Here is a 20,649-nt window from a genome sequence, read left to right on the forward strand (position 1 = left end):
GGCACACAGGCCCCCCTACACACACATCCGCAACCACAGCAGTGGCACACAGCACCCCCCTTCCCCACACACACAGCAGGGGCTCCTGTGCGCACGCGCACACACACACACACACAATAGGGGCACACAGCACCCTACCCCCCCCCCCCCCCCCCCCCCCAACACATCTGAGCACATACACACAGCAGGGGCACACAGCGCCCCCCACCCTCACATCTATGCACATACAGCAGAGGGACACAGCAGGGGCACACAGTCACCCCCCCCTCCAACACGTCTGAGCACATACACACATCAGGGGCACACTGTGAGTATGGGGTCCGTTGCCACACAGGGAGAAAGGAGACAGGGCGGTCGCTGCGGAGTGAGAGGGGGATCGGTGGCTCACTTACATCCACGGGGCGGAGGAGCATAGGTCAGGGCAGCCAGGAGCTTCCAGTGTGTGGTCGGACAGTGCTGACCTGCGGGCAGTGGGGCACATCCGTCTGGAGGGAGTCATGTCTTCAAAAGATGAGCCACGATGGCGGCGGAAGCAGAGTGTCCGCCAAGGACATGCCGTTCTTCTAGTGACAGTCACTCCCCCATTGCTGTGCAGCTGCGATCAGCGTCAGGAGCAGGAGTCCTGCCCTCTGTGTGTAGGGTAGCGCCGGGGGGTGTGGTATTGAAAGTCGACATTAACTAGGTCGACAATATCTAGGTCGACAGTAACTAGGTCGACAGGGTCAAAAGGCCGACATAAGTTTTTAATGTTATTTTGGTGTCGTTTTCTTCGTACAGTGACCGGGAACCCCAATTAGTGCACCGCTTCGCTCGCCATGGTTCAGGCATGGAGCCTTCGTTTCGCTCGGCACAGATTACCATTCCAATCGTAGTCCACGTGGATCGTTAAGTATGAAAAGGTTCAAAATTAGGAAAAAATTGTGAAAAACTCATGTCGACCTTCTGACCTGTCAACCTAGAACATGTCGACCTTTTGACCCTGTCGACCAATAGTGGTCGACCTAGACATTGTCGACCTAGTTACTGTTGACTTTCAATCCGGATCCCGCGGAGGGCACCACTCCTCCCTCTGCTATGTGGCTGTGCTGCTATGCGATTGTGGAGTACTCCAGTTTAATTAGCAGAGTGTGGGGTCCCTTTATGCGTGGGGGCCCCGGGATGGGCAACCCTGTGGCCCCTCCTATAATCTGTCCCTGGCTCCTGTCCTATCCCTGTCCATATACATAGTACATACATACATACATCTCTGTGATTCATTTCCTAACGCAGCTGTGGACTGGGTGTGATAGACCTGGCGGTGACCCAATGAGAGCTCCTAGCCACGCCCAGCGTTATACACACAGTCACCTGGGCTATTATATAGGAGATGCAAAAAAATTCAGGCGCACAAGAAATGTATCCATAGAAATTATTGGCTAAAATAATATTTCTCACAGCTGCTCCCATGCTCTGGTGTACCGAAATAAGATATATACACACAATTAAGCTAAAACAAGCCAATCAATCAATCAATGAGAGTGCTGTATTTAAGCATTTAATAAAAAATGCTCACATTACATAAAAAAAATATATATATTCGTCAGATTAGCAGCATAATATATCAAATTGCTTAGTCTAATGTGGTTACCAATGATAATTAAAACATCCAGTCCTTAACATTCAACATGCAGGCAGAAGTAATAAATCTCGCTCCAGGTGAAACTTTTAAATTTGAATATATGAATATACCATAGTGTTGTCAAGTACTGAGAAGGTGCCTGAACTTGTACTCATGCGCAATTTTATTTTTATTCTAGTACAATTTGTTAAATTCAGGAAAGAAAGAAAGAAAGAAAGAAAGAATGAAAGAAAGAAAGAAAGAAAGAAAGCTGACAAAGTTGTCCAGACTTTTCATGAAAACTGCTCCAAATGCCCTTTAATATACATTCAGGTCATACTAAAATAATGTGAAAAGGGTGTGAAAACAGGCTTTTTTCACATTATTTTAGTAAAAATAATGTTAATAAATGGACCTCTAAGTCCTTTTAAATATGGCAGGCAAAGTCTAGGGATTTGAAAATCCATTACTTAGTACAATAAGTATATCCCTAAAGTAGACTGTTCTTACCAAACACAGCAGAGAAGATACCAATCAGACCTACTGTTCCGATGATAATCCTCAACAGAGCCTGAGGCTACAGGAGGCTGAACATTTATACTCCCTCAGATTCAGAGGGAAACCGAAACTAAGTTTTCTCTGTTTCTATTCTTGTGGTTTTACAATTTAGTTTCATTTCTTGATTTAGTTTCATTTCTTCTTTAGGCTGGCAGTCTCAGGGCTAGCAAAATGAAGATACAATAGTTACTGTGGATGACTCCCATCTACTCTGCTTAGCATGTAGCTGGACGGGTGGTCTTCGGTTTGCCGGCGGCCGGGCTCCCAACGACCAGCGCCGGAATCCCGACCGCCGGCATACCGACAGCTTTTCTCCCGCTTGGGGGTCCACGACCCCCCTGGAGGGAAAATAGATAGTGTAGCGCGCCACCGTGCCCACAGCGTGACGAGCGCAGCGAGGCAGCAAGGGGCTAATTTGCGCTCGCCCAGCTATCGGTATGCCGGCGGTCAGGATTCCGGCGCTGGTATGCTGGCTGCCGGGAGCCCGGCCGCCGGCATACCATACTACACCCGTGCTGGAACCCAGCGGAAGTATAGAAATGGACAACTGGTTTGAGCTTAGAGTTTTGCTGCCATTACAAGAAAACAAACACACACACACACACACACACACACGCCCCAATAATATTTCAAGTAAGGACATTTTTCAACGATCCAGGTTCAGGTGGAATGAAGCACTCAGATATCCTCTACTTATACATATTCATCATCTTTGACAGGCAGCAGATGGGATTGGGATGTATAATAAAAAGGTACACTACATATACTGAGAAGAAAATAGATAACAATGGCCCTCATTCCGAGTTGTTCGCTCGCAAGCTGCTTTTAGTAGCATTGCACACGCTAAGCCGCCGCCCTCTGGGAGTGTATCTTAGCTTCTCAAAATTGCGACCGAAAGATTCGCAATATTGCGAGTACACATTTCTTAGCAGTTTCTGAGTAGCTCGAGACTTACATTGCGATCAGTTCAGTCAGTTTAGTTCCTGGTTTGACGTCACAAACACACCCAGCGTTCGCCCAGGCACTCCCCCGATTCTCCAGCCACTCCCGCATTTTTCCCAGAAACGGTAGCGTTTTTTCCCACACACCCATAAAACGGACAGTTTCCGCCCAGAAACACCCACTTCCTGTCAATCACATTACGATCACCAGAACAATGAAAAAACCTAGTAATGCCGTGAGTAAAATACCTAACTGCATAGCAAATTTACATGGCGCAGTCGCACTGCGGACATTGCGCATGCGCAGTAAGCGGAAAATCGCAATATAGCGAAAATCGGCAACAAGCGAACAACTCGGAATGACCACCAATAATAAGACTGCCATTTAAGAAAAAGTGATTTAAAAAAAAAATAAAAAAAATAAAAATAAGATTTTACTCATCGGTATATCTATTTCTCGTAGTCCGTAGTGGATGCTGGGAACTCCGAAAGGACCATGGGGAATAGCGGCTCCGCAGGAGACTGGGCACAACTAAAGAAAGCTTTAGGTCACCTGGTGTGCACTGGCTCCTCCCACTATGACCCTCCTCCAAGCCTCAGTTAGGATACTGTGCCCGGAAGAGCTGACACAATAAGGAAGGATTTTGAATCCCAGGTAAGACTCATACCAGCCACACCAATCACACCGTACAACTCGTGATAAGAAACCCAGTTAACAGCATGATAACAATGGAGCCTCTGAACAGATGGCTCAACAATAACCCATTAGTTAACAATAACTATGTACAAGTATTGCAGACAATCCGCACTTGGGATGGGCGCCCAGCATCCACTACGGACTACGAGAAATAGATTTACCGGTGAGTAAAATCTTATTTTCTCTAACGTCCTAGTGGATGCTGGGAACTCCGAAAGGACCATGGGGATTATACGAAAGCTCCCAAACGGGCGGGAGAGTGCGGATGACTCTGCAGCACCGAATGAGAGAACTCAAGGTCCTCCTCAGCCAGGGTATCAAATTTGTAGAATTTTGCAAACGTGTTTGCCCCTGACCAAGTAGCAGCTCGGCAAAGTTGTAAAGCCGAGACCCCTCGGGCAGCCGCCCAAGATGAGCCCACCTTCCTTGTGGAATGGGCTTTTACTGATTTAGGATGCGGCAGTCCCGCCGCAGAATGCGCCAGCTGAATTGTGCAACAAATCCAGCGAGCAATAGTCTGCTTAGAAGCAGGAGCACCCAGTTTGTTGGGTGCATACAGGACAAATAGCGAGTCAGTTTTCCTGACTCCAGCCGTCCTGAAAACATAAATTTTCAAGGCCCTGACTACGTCCAGTAACTTGGAATCCTCCAAGTCCCTAGTAGCCGCAGGCACTACAATAGGTTGGTTCAAGTGAAAGGCTGATACCACCTTAGGGAGAAACTGGGGACGAGTCCTCAATTCTGCCCTATCCATATGGAAAATCAGATAAAGAACTTTTACATGACAAAGCCGCCAATTCTGATACACGCCTGGCCGAAGCCAAGGCCAATAACATGACCACTTTCCAGGTGAGATATTTTAGCTCCACGGTTTTTAGTGGCTCAAACCAATGTGATTTTAGGAAACTCAACACCACGTTGAGATCCCAAGGTGCCACTGGAGGCACAAAAGGGGGCTGAATATGCAGCACTCCTTTTACAAATGTCTGAACTTCAGGTAGTGAAGCTAGTTCTTTCTGGAAGAAAATCGACAGAGCCGAGATCTGTACCTTAATGGAGCCTAATTTCAGGCCCATAGTCACTCCTGCCTGTATGAAGTGCAGAAATCGACCCAGTTGAAATTCCTCTGTTGGGGCCTTTCTGGCCTCACACCAAGCAACATATTTCCGCCATATGCGGTGGTAATGTTTTGCAGTTACATCTTTCCTGGCTTTGATCAGCGTAGGAATGACTTCCTCCGGAATGCCCTTTTCCTTTAGGATCCGGCGTTCAACCGCCATGCCGTCAAACGCAGCCGCTGTGAGTCTTCAAACAGACAGGGCCCCTGCTGCAGCAGGTCCTGTCTGAGAGGCAGAGGCCATGGGTCCTCTGAGATCATTTCTTGTAGTTCTGGGTACCAAGATCTTCTTGGCCAATCCGGAATGATGAGTATTGTCCTTAGTCCTCTCTTTCTTACTATCCTCAGCACCTTGGGTATGAGAGGAAGAGGAGGGAACACATACACCGACTGGTACACCCACGGTGTCACTAGAGCGTCCACAGCTATCACCTGAGGGTCCCTTGACCTGGCGCAATATCTCTCTAGTTTTTTGTTTAGGCGGGACGCCATCATGTCCACCTGTGGCCGTTCCCAACGATTTACAATCAGTGTGAAGACTTCTGGATGAAGTCCCCACTCTCCCGGGTGGAGGTCGTGTCTGCTGAGAAAGTCTGCTTCCCAGTTGTCCACTCCTGGAATGAACACTGCTGACAGTGCTAGTACGTGATTTTCCGCCCATCGGAGAATCCTTGTGGCTTCTGCCATCGCCATCCTGCTTCTTGTGCCGCCCTGTCGGTTTACATGGGCGACTGCCGTGATGTTGTCTGACTGGATCAGTACCGACTGGTGTAGAAGCAGGGGTTTTGCCTGACTTAGGGCATTGTAAATGGCCCTTCGTTCCAGAATATTTATGTGTAGGGAAGTCTCCTGACTCGACCATAGTCCCTGGAAGTTTCTTCCCTGTGTGACTGCCCCCCAGCCTCGAGGCTGGCATCCGTGGTCACCAGGACCCAGTCCTGTATGCCGAATCTGCGGCCCTCCAGAAGATGAGCACTCTGCAGCCACCACAGTAGAGACACCCTGGTCCTTGCAGACAGGGTTATCATCCGATGCATCTGAAGATGCGATCCGGACCACTTGTCCAGCAGATCCCACTGAAAGATCCGTGCATGGAACCTTCCGAATGGAATTGCTTTGTAAGAAGCTACCATCTTTCCCAGGACTCGCGTGCAGTGGTGCACCGACACCTGTTTTGGTTTTAGGAGGTCTCTGACTAGAGATGACAACTCCCTGGCCTTCTCCTCCGGGAGAAACACCTTTTTCTGTTCTGTGTCCAGAACCATCCCCAGGAACAATAGACGCGTTGTAGGAACCAGCTGCGACTTTGGAATATTCAGGATCCAGCCGTGCTGTTGTAGCACTTCCTGAGCTAGTGCTACTCCGATCAACAACTGTTCCCTGTACCTCGCCTTTATAAGGAGATTGTCCAAGTACGGGTTAATTATAACTCCCTTTTTTCGCAGGTGTATCATCATTTCGGCCATTACCTTGGTAAATACCCTCGGTGCCGTGGACAGACCAAACGGCAACGTTTGGAATTGGTAATGACAGTCCTGTACCACAAATCTGAGGTACTCCTGGTGAGGAGGGTAAATGGGGACATGCAGGTAAGCATCCTTGATGTCCAGTGATACCATGTAATCCCCTTCCTCCAGGCTTGAAATAACCGCCCTGAGCGATTCCATCTTGAACTTGAATTTCGTTATATACATGTTCAAGGATTTCAAATTTAAAATGGGTCTCACCGAACCGTCCGGTTTCGGTACCACAAACATTGTGGAATAGTAACCCCTTCCTTGTTGAAGGAGGGGTACCTTGACTATCACCTGCTGCGAATACAGCTTGTGAATTGCCTCTATCAGTGCCTCCCTGTCCAAGGGAGTCGTTGGCAAGGCAGATTTTAGGAAACGGCGAGGGGGAGACGTCTCGAATTCCAGCTTGTATCCCTGAGACACCACTTGTAGTATCCAGGGATCCACCCGTGAGCAAGCCCACTGATCGCTGAAGTTCTTGAGACGGGCCCCCACCGTACCTGGCTCTGCCTGTGGAGCCCCAGCGTCATGCTGTGGACTTAGAGGAAGCGGGGGAGGACTTTTGTTCCTGGGAACTGGCTGTATTTTGCAGCTTTTTCCCTCTACCTCTGCCTCTGGGCAGAAAGGACGCGCCTTTAACCCGCTTGCCTTTCTGGGGCCGAAAGGACTGTACCTGATAATACGGTGCTTTCTTTTGCTGTGAGGGGACATGGGGTAAAAATGCTGACTTCCCAGCTGTCGCTGTGGAAACTAGGTCCGAAAGACCATCCCCAAACAACTCCTCACCCTTATAAGGCAAAACTTCCATGTGCCTTTTAGAATCTGCATCCCCTGTCCACTGCCGAGTCCATAAGGTAAGTATCGTGGAAATGTGACACAACAGGACCTGCGCGCGCTACGTCATCATCTCAAAAAATGTGGTTGAATTAGGCCCTTAGTGAGCAATACTTTCAAAGAACTGGGAAGCATACTATTATCTTGTTTTAGGACCAGATTCAGAGGCGGATTATAATTATATTGCTGCTGTGTCCTATGCAAAAATATGTTAATACCATAGGAGCGCCTGGGGACAAAATATGCCCACTCCTGGGATCACAAATGTGAATGCGCCTCAGACGCAGCATTAGATCACTATTGCGACCACTGGTTGCGGCATTGCCCATCTTTGTGAGCTAAGGCTGCTCAGAATGCTGTGGTCCCCCTCAGAGTTGTCTAATCTTCCAAATCATCCAGATGTACCTCAAAATGTGCATTATCGTCATAATTAGCTTTTCTCTATCTAATTACAATTCTCTAATTGAGGACGACAGCCTCAACTTAGGCTATAGTAATTGGCTAGGTTGCAGGAGCGGCATTGTCATGTATATGGAAACAGCTGTGCTCCTATGGACAGATGAAGGTATCACAGTAAAATTCGGGAGTACAGCGTGGAAAATTGCTCAGATGAGTTATATATACTCACGTAACTATTACTGTTGAGAATGACATACCACAGTGACCCAGTTGTGCTTAATCCATAAGGCAGGATACTATAAAATAAGAATTTACTCACCGGTAATTCTATTTCTCGTAGTCCGTAGTGGATGCTGGGGACTCCGTAAGGACCATGGGGAATAGACGGGCTCCGCAGGAGCCTGGGCACTCTATAGAAAGATTTAGGACTATCTGGTGTGCACTGGCTCCTCCCCCTATGACCCTCCTCCAAGCCTCAGTTAGGAACTGTGCCCGGAAGAGCTGACACAATAAGGAAGGATTTTGAATCCCGGGTAAGACTCATACCAGCCACACCAATCACACCATATAACACATGATAGGAACCCCGGCTAACAGTATGATAACAAATGGAGCCTCTGAAGAGATGGCTCACAACAAAACCCGATTTTTGTAACAATAACTATGTACAGGTATTGCAGACAATCCGCACTTGGGATGGGCGCCCAGCATCCACTACGGACTACGAGAAATAGAATTACCGGTGAGTAAATTCTTATTTTCTCTGACGTCCTAGTGGATGCTGGGGACTCCGTAAGGACCATGGGGATTATACCAAAGCTCCCAAACGGGCGGGAGAGTGCGGATGACTCTGCAGCACCGAATGAGAGAACTCCAGGTCCTCCTCAGCCAGGGTATCAAATTTGTAGAATTTTGCAAACGTGTTTGCCCCTGACCAAGTAGCTGCTCGGCAAAGTTGTAAAGCCAAGGCCCCTCGGGCAGCCGCCCAAGATGAGCCCACCTTCCGTGTGGAATGGGCGTTTACAGATTTAGGCTGCGGTAATCCAACCGCAGAATGCGCCAGCTGAATAGTGCTACAAATCCAGCGCGCAATAGACTGCTTAGAAGCAGGAGCACCCAGCTTGGTGGGTGCATACAGGATAAACAGCGAGTCAGTTTTCCTGACTCCAGCCGTCCAGGAAACATAAATTTTCAGGGCCCTGACTACGTCCAGCAACTTGGAATCCTCCAAGTCCCTAGTAGCCGCAGGCACCACAATAGGTTGGTTCAAGTGAAAAGCTGAGACCACCTTTGGGAGAAACTGAGGACGAGTCCTCAATTCTGCCCTAACCATATGGAAAATCAGATAAGGGCTTTTACAAGACAAAGCCGCCAATTCTGAAACCCGCCTGGCCGAAGCCAGGGCCAACAGCATGACCACTTTCCACGTGAGATATTTTAAATCCACAGTCTTAAGTGGTTCGAACCAATGTGATTTCAGGAATGCCAAAACCACATTGAGATCCCAAGGTGCCACTGGGGGCACAAAAGGAGGCTGAATATGCAGAACTCCTTTGACAAAAGTCTGAACTTCAGGCAGTGAAGCCAGTTCTTTCTGGAAGAAAATCGACAGAGCCGAAATCTGGACCTTGATGGACCCCAATTTGAGGCCCAACGTCACCCCTGCTTGCAGGAAGTGCAGGAATCGACCCAGTTGAAATTCCTCCGTCGGGGCCTTCATGGCCTCACACCAAGCAACATATTTCCGCCAAATGCGGTGATAATGTCTTGCGGTGACATCCTTCCTGGCTTTGATCAGGGTAGGGATGACTTCCTCCGGAATACCCTTTTCCTTCAGGATCCGGTGTTCAACCGCCATGCCGTCAAACGCAGCCGCGGTAAGTCTTGGAACAGACAGGGTCCCTGCTGCAGCAGGTCTTGTCTGAGCGGCAGAGGCCAAGGGTCCTCTGCAAGCATCTCTTGAAGTTCCGGGTACCAAGCTCTTCTTGGCCAATTCGGAACCACGAGTATGGTTTTCACTCCTCGCCTTCTTATTATTCTCAGTACCTTGGGTATGAGAGGTAGAGGAGGAAACACATAAACCGACTGGTACACCCATGGTGTCACTACAGCGTCCACCGCTATCGCCTGAGGGTCTCTTGACCTGGCGCAATATCTTTTCAACTTCTTGTTGAGGCGGGGCGCCATCATGTCTACCTGTGGTTTTTCCCACCGGTTTACCAGCATTTGGAAGACTTCTGTATGAAGTCCCCATTCTCCCAGGTGGAGGTCGTGCCTGCTGAGGAAGTCTGCTTCCCAGTTGTCCACTCCCGGAATGAACACTGCTGTCAGTGCTAACACATGATTCTCTGCCCATCGGAGAATCCTTGTGGCTTCTGCCATCGCCATCCTGCTTCTTGTGCCGCCCTGTCTTTTTACATGGGCGACCGCAGTGATGTTGTCTGACTGGATCAGTACCGGCTGGTTTTGAAGCAGGGGTCTTGCCTGGCTTAGGGCATTGTAAATGGCCCTTAGCTCCAGGATATTTATGTGAAGAGAAATCTCCTGATTTGACCACAGTCCTTGGAAATTTCTTCCCTTTGCGACTGCCCCCCAGCCCCGAAGGCTGGCATCCGTGGTCACCAGGACCCAGTCCTGTATTCCGAATCTGCGGCCCTCTAGTAGATGAGCCCTCTGCAGCCACCACAGCAGCGACACCCTGGTTCTTGACGATAGGGTTATCCGCTGTTGCATCTGGAGTTGGGACCCGGACCATTTGTCCAACAGGTCCCACTGGAACGTCCTTGCGTGGAACCTTCCGAATGGAATTGCTTCGTATTAAGCTACCATTTTTCCCAGGACTCGTGTGCATTGATGTACCGACACTTTTCCTGGTTTTAGGATGTCTCTGACCAGAGATGACAATTCCTCGGCTTTTTCCACTGGAAGAAACACTCTTTTCTGGTCTGTGTCCAGAATCATTCCCAGGAACAGAAGATGTGCCGCGGGGACCAGCTGTGACTTTGGAATATTGAGAATCCAGCCGTGCTGTTGTAGCACTTCCCGAGAAAGTGCCACCCCCACTATCAACTGTTCTTTGGACCTCGCCTTTATCAGGAGATCATCCAAGTACGGGATAATTAAAACTCCCTTCTTCCGAAGGAGTATCATCATTTCGGCCATTACCTTGGTAAAGACCCTCGGTGCCGTGGATAACCCAAACGGCAGCGTCTGGAACTGATAATGACAGTCCTGTACCTCAAATCTGAGGTACTCCTAGTGCGGAGGGTAAATGGGGACATGCAGGTACGCATCCTTGATGTCCAGGGAGACTATGTAATCCCCCTCCTCTAGGCTCGCAATAACCGCCCTGAGCGATTCCATCTTGAACTTGAACCTTTTGATATAAGTGTTCAAGGATTTTAAATTTAAGATGGGTCTCACCGAACCGTCCGGTTTCGGTACCACAAACATTGTGGAGTAGTAACCTTTTCCTTGCTGAAGGAGGAGTACCTTGACAATCACTTTCTGTGAATACAGTTTTTGAATAGCCACCAACACTGCCTCCCTGGCAGAGGGAGTTGCCGGCAAGGCAGATTTTAGGAAACGACGGGGGGGGGGGGGGGAAGACGTCTCGAATTCCAGCCTGTACCCCTGAGATACTACTTGAAGGACCCAGGGATCCACTTGTGAGAGAGCCCACTGTGTGCTGAAAAACCTGAGACGTGCCCCCACCGTTCCCGGTTCCGCCTTAGCAGCCCCAGCGTCATGCTGTGGACTTACCGGACGCAGGGGAGGACTTCTGCTCCTGGGAACGAGCTGTGTGCTGCAGCTTTTTCCCTCTTCCTCTGCCCCTCGGCAGAAAGGATGAGCCTCTAGCCCTCTTATTTTTCTGGGGCCGAAAGGACTGTACCTGATAATACGGTGCTTTCTTTTGCTGTGGGGTAGCCTGTGGCAAAAAAGTCGATTTCCCAGCAGTAGCTGTGGAAACGAGGTCTGAAAGACCTTCCCCAAAAAGTTCCACCCCTTTATAGGGTAAAACTTCCATGTGCCGCTTTGAGTCGGCATCACCTGACCATTGCCTAGTCCATAACCCCCGTCTGGCGGCAATGGACATAGCGCTTATTTTTGATGCCAGCCGGCAAATATCCCTCTGTGCATCACGCATGTATAAGACCGCGTCTTTTATATGGTCAATCGTTAGCAAAATATTGTCCCTATCCATGGTATCAATGTTTTCCGACAGGGAATCTGACCACGCAGCTGCAGCACTGCACATCCAAGCCGATGCAATAGCGGGTCTCAATATAATGCCAGTGTGTGTGTATATAGCTTTTAGGGTATTTTCCTGCTTTCTATCAGCAGGTTCCTTTAGGGCGGCCGTATCCGGAGACGGTAGTGCCACCTTCTTTGATAAGCGTGTCAGTGCTTTATCTACCCTAGGGGGTGTTTCCCAGCGTGACCTATCCTCTGGAGGGAAAGGGTATGCAGCCATTAACCGTTTAGAAATGATCAATTTTTTATCTGGGGAAGTCCACGCTTCCTCACACACCTCATTTAATTCGTCAGATGCAGGAAAAACTACTGGTAGTTTTTTCTCACCAAACATAATACCCTTTTTGTGGTACCTGGGGTATCATCAGAAATGTGTAATACATTTTTCATTGCCTCAATCATGTAACGGGTGGATCTATTGGAGGGTACACTCATCTCATCATCGTCGACACTGGAGTCGGTATCCGTGTCGACATCTGTATCTGTCATCTGAGGTAACGGGCGTTTTACAGCCCCTGATGACATTTGAGACGCTTGGACAGGCACAAGCTGAGTAGCCGGCTGTCCTATGTCGTCAAACCTTTTATGTAAGGAGCTGACACTGTCACGTAATTCATTCCATAAGTCCATCCACACTGGTGTCGACCCCGCAGGGGGTGACATCACATTCACAGGCATTTGCTCCGCCTCCACATCATTATCCTCATCATACATGTCGACACAGCAGTACCGACACACAGCAGACACACAGGGAATGCTCTTACAGAGGACAGGACCCCACAAAGCCCTTTGGGGAGACAGAGGGAGAGTATGCCAGCACACACCAGGGCGCTATATAACACAGGGATATCACCTATACAGAGTGTTTTCCCTTACAGCTGCCTATATAATATATATACTGCGCCTAAATTGTGCCCCCCCTCTCTTTTTTACCCTTTCTGTAGTGCAGGACTGCAGGGGAGAGCCAGGGAGCTTCCTTCCAGCGGAGCTGTGAGGGAAAAATGGCGCCAGTGTGCTGAGGGAGATGGCTCCGCCCCTTTTTCGTCGGGCTTTCTCCCGCTATTTTATCGTTTCTGGCAGGGGTTAATATACACCTATATAGCCCCTGGGGCTATATATGGTGTTAATTTGCCAGCCAAGGTGTTAATATTGCTGCTCAGGGCGCCCCCCCCCAGCGCCCTGCATCCATCAGTGACCGCAGTGTGTGGTGTGCATGAGGAGCAATGGCGCACAGCTGCAGTGCTGTGCGCTACCTTGGAGAAGACAGAAGTCTTCAGCCGCCGATTTTCCGGACCTTCTTGCTTCTGGCTCTGTAAGGGGGACGGCGGCGCGGCTCCGGGAACGGACGACGAGGTCGGGTCCTGTGTTCGATCCCTCTGGAGCTAATGGTGTCCAGTAGCCTAAGAAGCCCAAGCTACCACCAGTTAGGTAGGTTCGCTTCTTCTCCCCTTAGTCCCTCGTTGCAGTGAGCCTGTTGCCAGCAGGTCTCACTGCAAAATAAAAAACCTAAACTATACTTTCTTCTAGGAGCTCAGGAGAGCCCCTAGTGTGCATCCAGCTCGGCCGGGCACAGAAATCTAACTGAGGCTTGGAGGAGGGTCATAGGGGGAGGAGCCAGTGCACACCAGATAGTCCTAAATCTTTCTATAGAGTGCCCAGTCTCCTGCGGAGCCCGTCTATTTCCCATGGTCCTTACGGAGTCCCCAGCATCCACTAGGACGTCAGAGAAAAGGGGGTTCGGTATGCTATCCCGGTTGTCGAGATGAACGACACCGGCATCCCGACATTGAAGATCCCAACAGCGGAGGGGGTTAAATATTTTTACCACCCACTCCACCCTCCGGGGCTTGGCCATTGGGGGGCAGCTTTTAGGGTTAACCCGCCCCCCTTCAGTGCCAATTCCTAAAACCCACTTGTGCCTAAACCCAACCTTCCCATCCCTAACCCTAAACATTTCCACGATACTTACCTTCGGGATATCGGCGGTCGGTCTTCCAGCACCGGTCTCCTGAGTGGTCACATGACCGCAGGCATCCCGCACATTTGGAAGCTGACCGCATCCCATAAAAGGTGCTGGGTATAATACAGTGTACTAAAATGGCTTTGGGTGTAATTCTTATTCTAGGGTACTATTAGAGCACTGTGTGTAATATGCAGTGTCGGACTGGGGCATGAAGGGGCCACCGGGGAATGCAGTCACAGGTGTCCATACTTAGGGGTGTGGCCAGCCTACAAAGTGGGTGCGGCCAGCCTCCACAGAGGCTTGAAATGCACAATAGTTTAGTGCAGTGTAATGCAACATACAGTATCTACCATGTATAATACAAGTGCACAGTCTGGAACCTGATCCCTAGAGAAAGAAGTGGGGCCTAACGGTGGTTTCCCTGGTACCCCTGTGGGCCAGTCCGACCCTGGTAATATGAGGTACTATAGGGCCACTGTCTAAACTGTGCGTGTGGCTCTTACTAACCACCTGATATATTTTTCAAAAGTAGGTAAATATGCTGCACGTCAGCAGCGTTATGGTGTGATCAGTCAAATGCAGGAAAACAGGAAGCCACAGATAATGTTTGATCTGCAAAGGACAATCCCTAAACCAAACAAGGTTCATTCATGCACCCAATGTTTGTTTTTGTTTTTAGCAAGATCTCAAACACAGGAGTCACAGTGAACATACTTTACATTACAGAAAATGATTGGGACTACTAATTCACATGACAGCAAACTAAGATGTGTACACAGTGCTGTAGTGCCCAGTGTGCACTGAAAGTGTAAACAGGTGAAATGCGTAGACATAGGAGTCAATGATCGATAGACCATTATCTGTTGTACAGGCTTCAGATACAGTTACTGTGTACCGACCTCACCACTTGCAAACCCTGATTTAGCAAAGCAGAAAACTCTAAAGGCTATAGGTCTTTTTTCACTTCGTTCCATACATAAGAATTACGCCTGCTACACAACTACGTAAATTTCTGAGCTATTCTGGGATGGCACAATGTGGCCATTGTACAGAATGGAGTTGCCTCATTAATTATAGGATTTATATTTGCAAAGCTATATACAGTATGTCCATAGCTGTGGGGCGATACTTCTATGTAGCTAAATCTTTGGCATTAGACTATTTCTTTTTAATCAGGTGTTTTTTTTAATTGTTTTTCTTTTTTTTTTTTTTAAAAACCAGCTTAACAGAAAATAGAAATTACAAAATAAAACAAGACAAAAACAAATTATAAGATCAAGTTTGTGCCATTCATGTGTCACTGTCGTATGTTAACTAGACCGTAAGTTAGAGACATATCTATATATCAAGCGCATAGCCATCAAATAGTACCACAATATGTAGAGAGTAAGAAGGGTTTTAAACTATAATAGCCAGCTACCACATAAAAGTGATATTATAACATCAATAAATTGAGAGAAGATGTTAACATCAGTCTTCAGAATAGTAATAATAGGATTTTAATACCTACCGGTAAATCCTTTTCTCTTAGTCCGTAGAGGATGCTGGGGTCACCATTAGAACCATGGGGTATAGACTGAATCCGCAGGAGACATGGGCACTTTAAGGCTTTCAAAGGGTGTGAACTGGCTCCTCCCTCTATGCCCCTCCTCCAGACTCCAGTTATAGGAACTGTGCCCAGGGAGACGGACATTTCGAGGAAAGGATTTATTGTTAAACTAAGGTGAGATTCATACCAGCTCACACACCTCAAGCATGCCGCAGAACGTGGCCAACAGAACACAAGCCAACGGCATGAACAATTGCAGCAACATGCTGACAATAACGTAACACAACATGTGTGTAACCACAACTAATAACTGCAGATACAGTACGCACTGGGACGGGCACCCAGCATCCTCTACGGACTAAGAGAAAAGGATTTACCGGTAGGTATTAAAATCCTATTTTCTCATACGTCCTAGAGGATGCTGGGGTCACCATTAGAACCATGGGGTTATACCAAAGTTCTAAGACGGGCGGGAGATTGCGGATGACTCTGCAGCACCGATTGACCGAACTTAAGGTCCTCATCGGCCAAGGTGTCAAACCTGTAGAACTTTGCAAATGTGTTTGACCCCGACCAAGTAGCTGCTCGGCAAAGTTGCAATGCCGAGACCCCCCGGGCAACCGCCCAGGATGAGCCCACCTTTCTAGTGGAATGGGCCTTCACCGATTCCGGTAACGGTAATCCAGCCGTGGAATGAGCCTGCTGAATTATGTTGCAGATCCAGCATGCAATGGTCTGCTTGGAAGCAGGACACCCAACCTTGTTGGGAGCATACAGGACAAACAGAGCCTCTGTTTTCCTAAGCTGAGCCGTTCTGGTGACATAAATCTTCAAAGCTCTGACCACATCCAGAAATTTTAACTCAGCGAAGGAGTCAGTAGCCACAGGCACCACAATAGGTTGGTTCATGTGTAAAGAGGAAACCACCTTTGGTAGAAATTGTTGACGTGTCCTCAACTCAGCTCTATCTTCATGGAAGATCAAATAAGGGCTCTTGTGAGACAAGGCCGCTAACTCAGACACCTGCCTTGCAGATGCCAAGGCCAACAGGATGACCACTTTCCAAGTGAGGAATTTCAACTCCACCTTCCGTAAAGGTTCAAACCAATGTGATTGAAGGAACGGCAACACCACATTAAGGTCCCATGGTGCCACTGGGGGCACAAATGGAGGCTGGATGTGCAATACACCTTTCACGAAAGTCTGAACTTCTGAAAGGGAGGCCAATTGTTTCTGAAATAAAACCGATAAGGCTGAATTCTGTACCTTAATTGAGCCCAATTTTAGGCCCGCATCCACACCTGCTTGTAGAAAATGGAGAAAACGTCCCAGTCAAAACTCCTCCATAGGAGCCCCCTTGGATTCACACCAAGAAACATATTTTCTCCAAATATGGTGGTAATGTTTAGACGTAACCCCTTTTCTGGCCTGAATAAGTGTGGGAATGACTTCACTGGGAATACCCTTACAGGCTAGGATTTTGCGCTCAACTGCCACGCTGTCAAACGTAGCCGCGGGAAGTCCTGATACACGCACTGCCCCTGTTGTAACAGGTCCTCGCACAGAGGAAGAGGCCAGGGATCTTCCATGAGTAATTCCTGAAGATCTGGATACCAAGCCCTCCTTGGCCACTCTGGGACAATGAGGATCACCCGGATCTTTGTTCTTCTTATGATCTTTAGAACTATTGGAATGAGGGGAAGTGGAGGGAATACATACACCGACTGAAACACCCACGGTGTCACCAGTGCATCCACTGCAATTGCTTGAGGGTCCTTTGACCTGGAACAATATCTCTGAAGCTTCTTGTTGAGACGAGATGCCATCATGTCTACTTGAGGAACTCCCCAACGACCTGTCACCTCTGCGAAGACCTCTTGGTGGAGGCCCCACTCTCCTGGATGGAGATCGTGTCTGCTGAGGAAGTCTGCTTCCCAGTTGTCCACTCCCGGAATGAAAATTGCTGACAGAGCTCTTGCGTGTCTTTCTGCCCAGAGGAGGATCTGTCACCTCTGCCATTGCTGCTCTGCTTTTCTTTCCGCCTTGACGGTTTATGTACGAGACTGCTGTTACATTGTCCGACTGGATCTGCACGGGTTGATCTTGAAGATGTACCGCTTGTAGAAGGCCGTTGTAAATGGCTCTCAATTCCAGCACGTTTATGTGCAGGCAGGTTTCCTGACTTGACCATTTTCCTTGGAAGCTTTCCCCCTGTGTGACTGCTCCCCAGCCTCGGAGACTTGCATCCGCGGTTATTAGGACCCAGGCCTGAATCCCGAACCTGCGTCCCTCTAACAGGTGAGAACTATGTAGCCACCACAGGAGCTAAATCCTGGCTTTGGAGGACAGGACTATCTTCCGGTGCATGTGCAGGTGAGATCCGGACCACTTGTCCAACAGGTCCCACTGGAATACTCTGGCATGGAATCGGCAAACTGTATGGCCTCGTAGGCCGCTACCATCATTCCCAACAACTGAATGCATGGATGGATCGACACTCTCGTTGGTTTAAAAATTTGTTTGACCATTCTCTGGATTTCCAGAGCCTTTTCTACTGGAAGAAAGACTCTCTGTACTTCTGTGTCCAGTATCATCCCCAGAAAGGACAAATCTTGTCGTCGGTTTCAACTGCGACTTTGGAAAATTCATGATCCAACCGTGTTGTTGGAGTACTGACAGGGAGAGTGCAATGTTCTGCACCAACCGTTCCCTGGATCTCGCTTTTATCAGGAGATCGTCCAGGTAAGGAATTATATTTACTCCTCGTTGTCGAAGGAGAACCATCATCTCTGCCATCACCTTGGTGAATACCCTCTGTGCCGTGGAGAGTCCGAACGGCAACGTCTGGAACTGGTAATGGCAATCCTGTACTGCGAATCTCAGATAAGCTTGGTGAGGAGGATAAATGGGAACCTGTAAGTAAGCATCTTTTATGTCTACTGACACCATGAAGTCCCCTTCCTACAGACTGGAAATCACTGCCCTCAGAGATTCCATCTTGAACCTTTTCAGGTAGAGATTCAGATTTTTCAGGTATAAAATTGGTCTGACCGAGCCGTCCGGCTTCAGACCTACGAAGAGGCTTGAATAAAAACCTTCTCCTTGCTGTGACAAGGGTACCAGGACAATGACTTGATCCTGACATAGTTTTTGAATTGCAGCTGTTACTACTTCTTTATCTGGAAGAGAAGCTGGCAAGGTCGATTAGAAAAATCAGCATGCGGGGGGGGGGGGGGGGGGGGGGGGCATTCGGGACGTCTTGAAACTCCAGTTTGTATCCATGGGACACTATTTGTAAGGCCCATGGGTCCAGGCCAGATTGAAGCCAGATCGGACTGAAAAGTTTCAGACGTGCTCCCACCCGAGCGGACTCCCGCAAGGGAGCCCCAGTGTCATGCTGCAGATTTGGCAGAAGCAGTGGTTGATTTCTGCTCCTGCAATCCTGGAGACACTGCAGACTTTTTTCCTCTTCGCCTTCCTCTACCTGCAAAGAACCTTTTTGTATTTCTTGGGCCGAAAGGACTGCATCTGAGAGTGATGTGTCTTTTTCGCCGGCGCAGGAGCATAAGGCAAGAATGTCGACTTACCTGCGGTAGCCACAGAGACTGACGCATCCAGCCCATCTCCAAACAAGGCTTCACCTTTATACAAGAGAGCCTCCATATTTCTTTTGGAATCTGTGTCAGCATTCCACTGGCGAATCCATAACGCCCTCCGAGCTGAGACTGCCATGGTAGCGGCTTTTGAACCCGAGAGCCCAATATCTTTCATGGCCTCTAGCATGTATGCAGCAGCGTCTTTGATATGACCTAACGTTAGGAGTATCTCGTCTCTATCGTGTCAATGTCAGATGACAAGTTGACTGACCATTTTTCGATATCACTACTCACCCACGCACAAGCAATGGTGGGCCTGAGTAGGGTACCATTGGCCACATAAATAGATTTTAACGTAGTCTCCAACTTGCGGTCTGCCGGCTTCTTTAGTGAAGCCGTCCCAGGCGCAGGGAGAATCACCTTTTTAGTTATCCTTGACAGGGCACTGTCTAAAACGGGGGGTGACTCCCATCTTTTCCTGTCTTCTGCCGGGAAAGGATAAGCAAAATGAATCCTTTTGGGAATCTGAAATTTCTTTTCAGGGTTTACCCAAACTCCCTCAAAAAGAGTATTCAGCTCATGAGAAGGAGGGAAAGTTACATTCATTTTCTTTTCTTTATAAAAATAAGCCTTCCCCAAAACTTCCTTTATAGCAACAATCATGTATTGAATGCTTTTTGCCAATTTAGGATCTATCCCCCTGGAATCACTATCATCGACACAGGGATCAGAGACCGTGTCGGTATCAGTATGTACTATTTGTGCAAATGGTCTCTTATGTGACCCAGAGGGGTCGCCTGTGGATGAAAAGGCAGAACTATGGAAAAAAAAAAAATTTCCAATGATTTTCTCCAGCTTTCTGCATGAGACTCAGATTTATCTAATCTTTTACTGATATAATTCACACTATCATGTAATTCTTTCACCCATTCAGTATCGTGGTGTGTCAGCAGCTCCACCACATTACAACTCTGTGTGTCCCTAAAATGGCTCCCTCAGGGGAAGAGCTCCCTGCCTCAGACATGTCACACACGTGCACAACACCACCACAGACACTCCGGGACTTATAGGGGACAGACCCACAGTAAAATCTGTCAGAAGGACACAGGATTTGCCAGTTCACAACCCAGCGCCAGTAATAAAATGTCAGTGAAACACAATATGCCCACAGACCTTGCAGCGCTTTATAATAATAACACAATACAGCACCAAATTTTACTGTGCCCCCCCATTTTGCACCCTGATACTTGTTCAGAAGTGGAGGAGGACCAGCGTTCTTCGTTGCAGCCTGGAATGAGAGAAAATGGCGCTGAGCAGTGTGCTGGCTGCCTGAGGAGGAAGCCCCGCCCCCGTAATGGCACATTTCTCCTCAGCTTCTTCAACATTAATATTTATACTGGCAGGGGTAGGACTGTGCCTCAGCAACTTATGCCCCTTCTATCTGCAAGTTTATAAAGGTTTCATGCTGCCATGGGCGACCTCCCGCCCCCCCCCCCCCCCCCCGAGCGCCCTGCACCCTGCAGTGCCTGTGTGTGTGGGTAGCATGGCGCGCAGCGTACCCGCACGCTGCGCGGTACCTTTTAACCGTCACGATGTCTGAAGATCCTTTTCTTCTTACACTCACCTGTCT

General features: G+C 48.6%; 1 protein-coding gene across 2 annotated transcripts in view; it reads right to left on the bottom strand.

The window, feature by feature from the left end:
• Positions 1 to 20,649, bottom strand: part of LOC134966157 (sacsin-like) — a 247,483-nt gene that overhangs the window by 132,477 nt on the left and 94,357 nt on the right. The window contains exon 1 of one of the 2 annotated variants that reach the window (XM_063942691.1): positions 2,108 to 2,179. The exons of the other annotated variant lie outside the window; for it this stretch is intronic. The gene's annotated coding sequence lies outside the window, so the exon portion shown is untranslated. Of the gene's footprint in view, positions 1 to 2,107; positions 2,180 to 20,649 lie in introns of those variants that run through there. 2 annotated transcript variants of the gene reach the window in all.

The sequence above is a fragment of the Pseudophryne corroboree genome, chromosome 10 (genome assembly GCF_028390025.1).
Source record: "Pseudophryne corroboree isolate aPseCor3 chromosome 10, aPseCor3.hap2, whole genome shotgun sequence".
NCBI classification, from domain to species: domain Eukaryota; kingdom Metazoa; phylum Chordata; class Amphibia; order Anura; family Myobatrachidae; genus Pseudophryne; species Pseudophryne corroboree.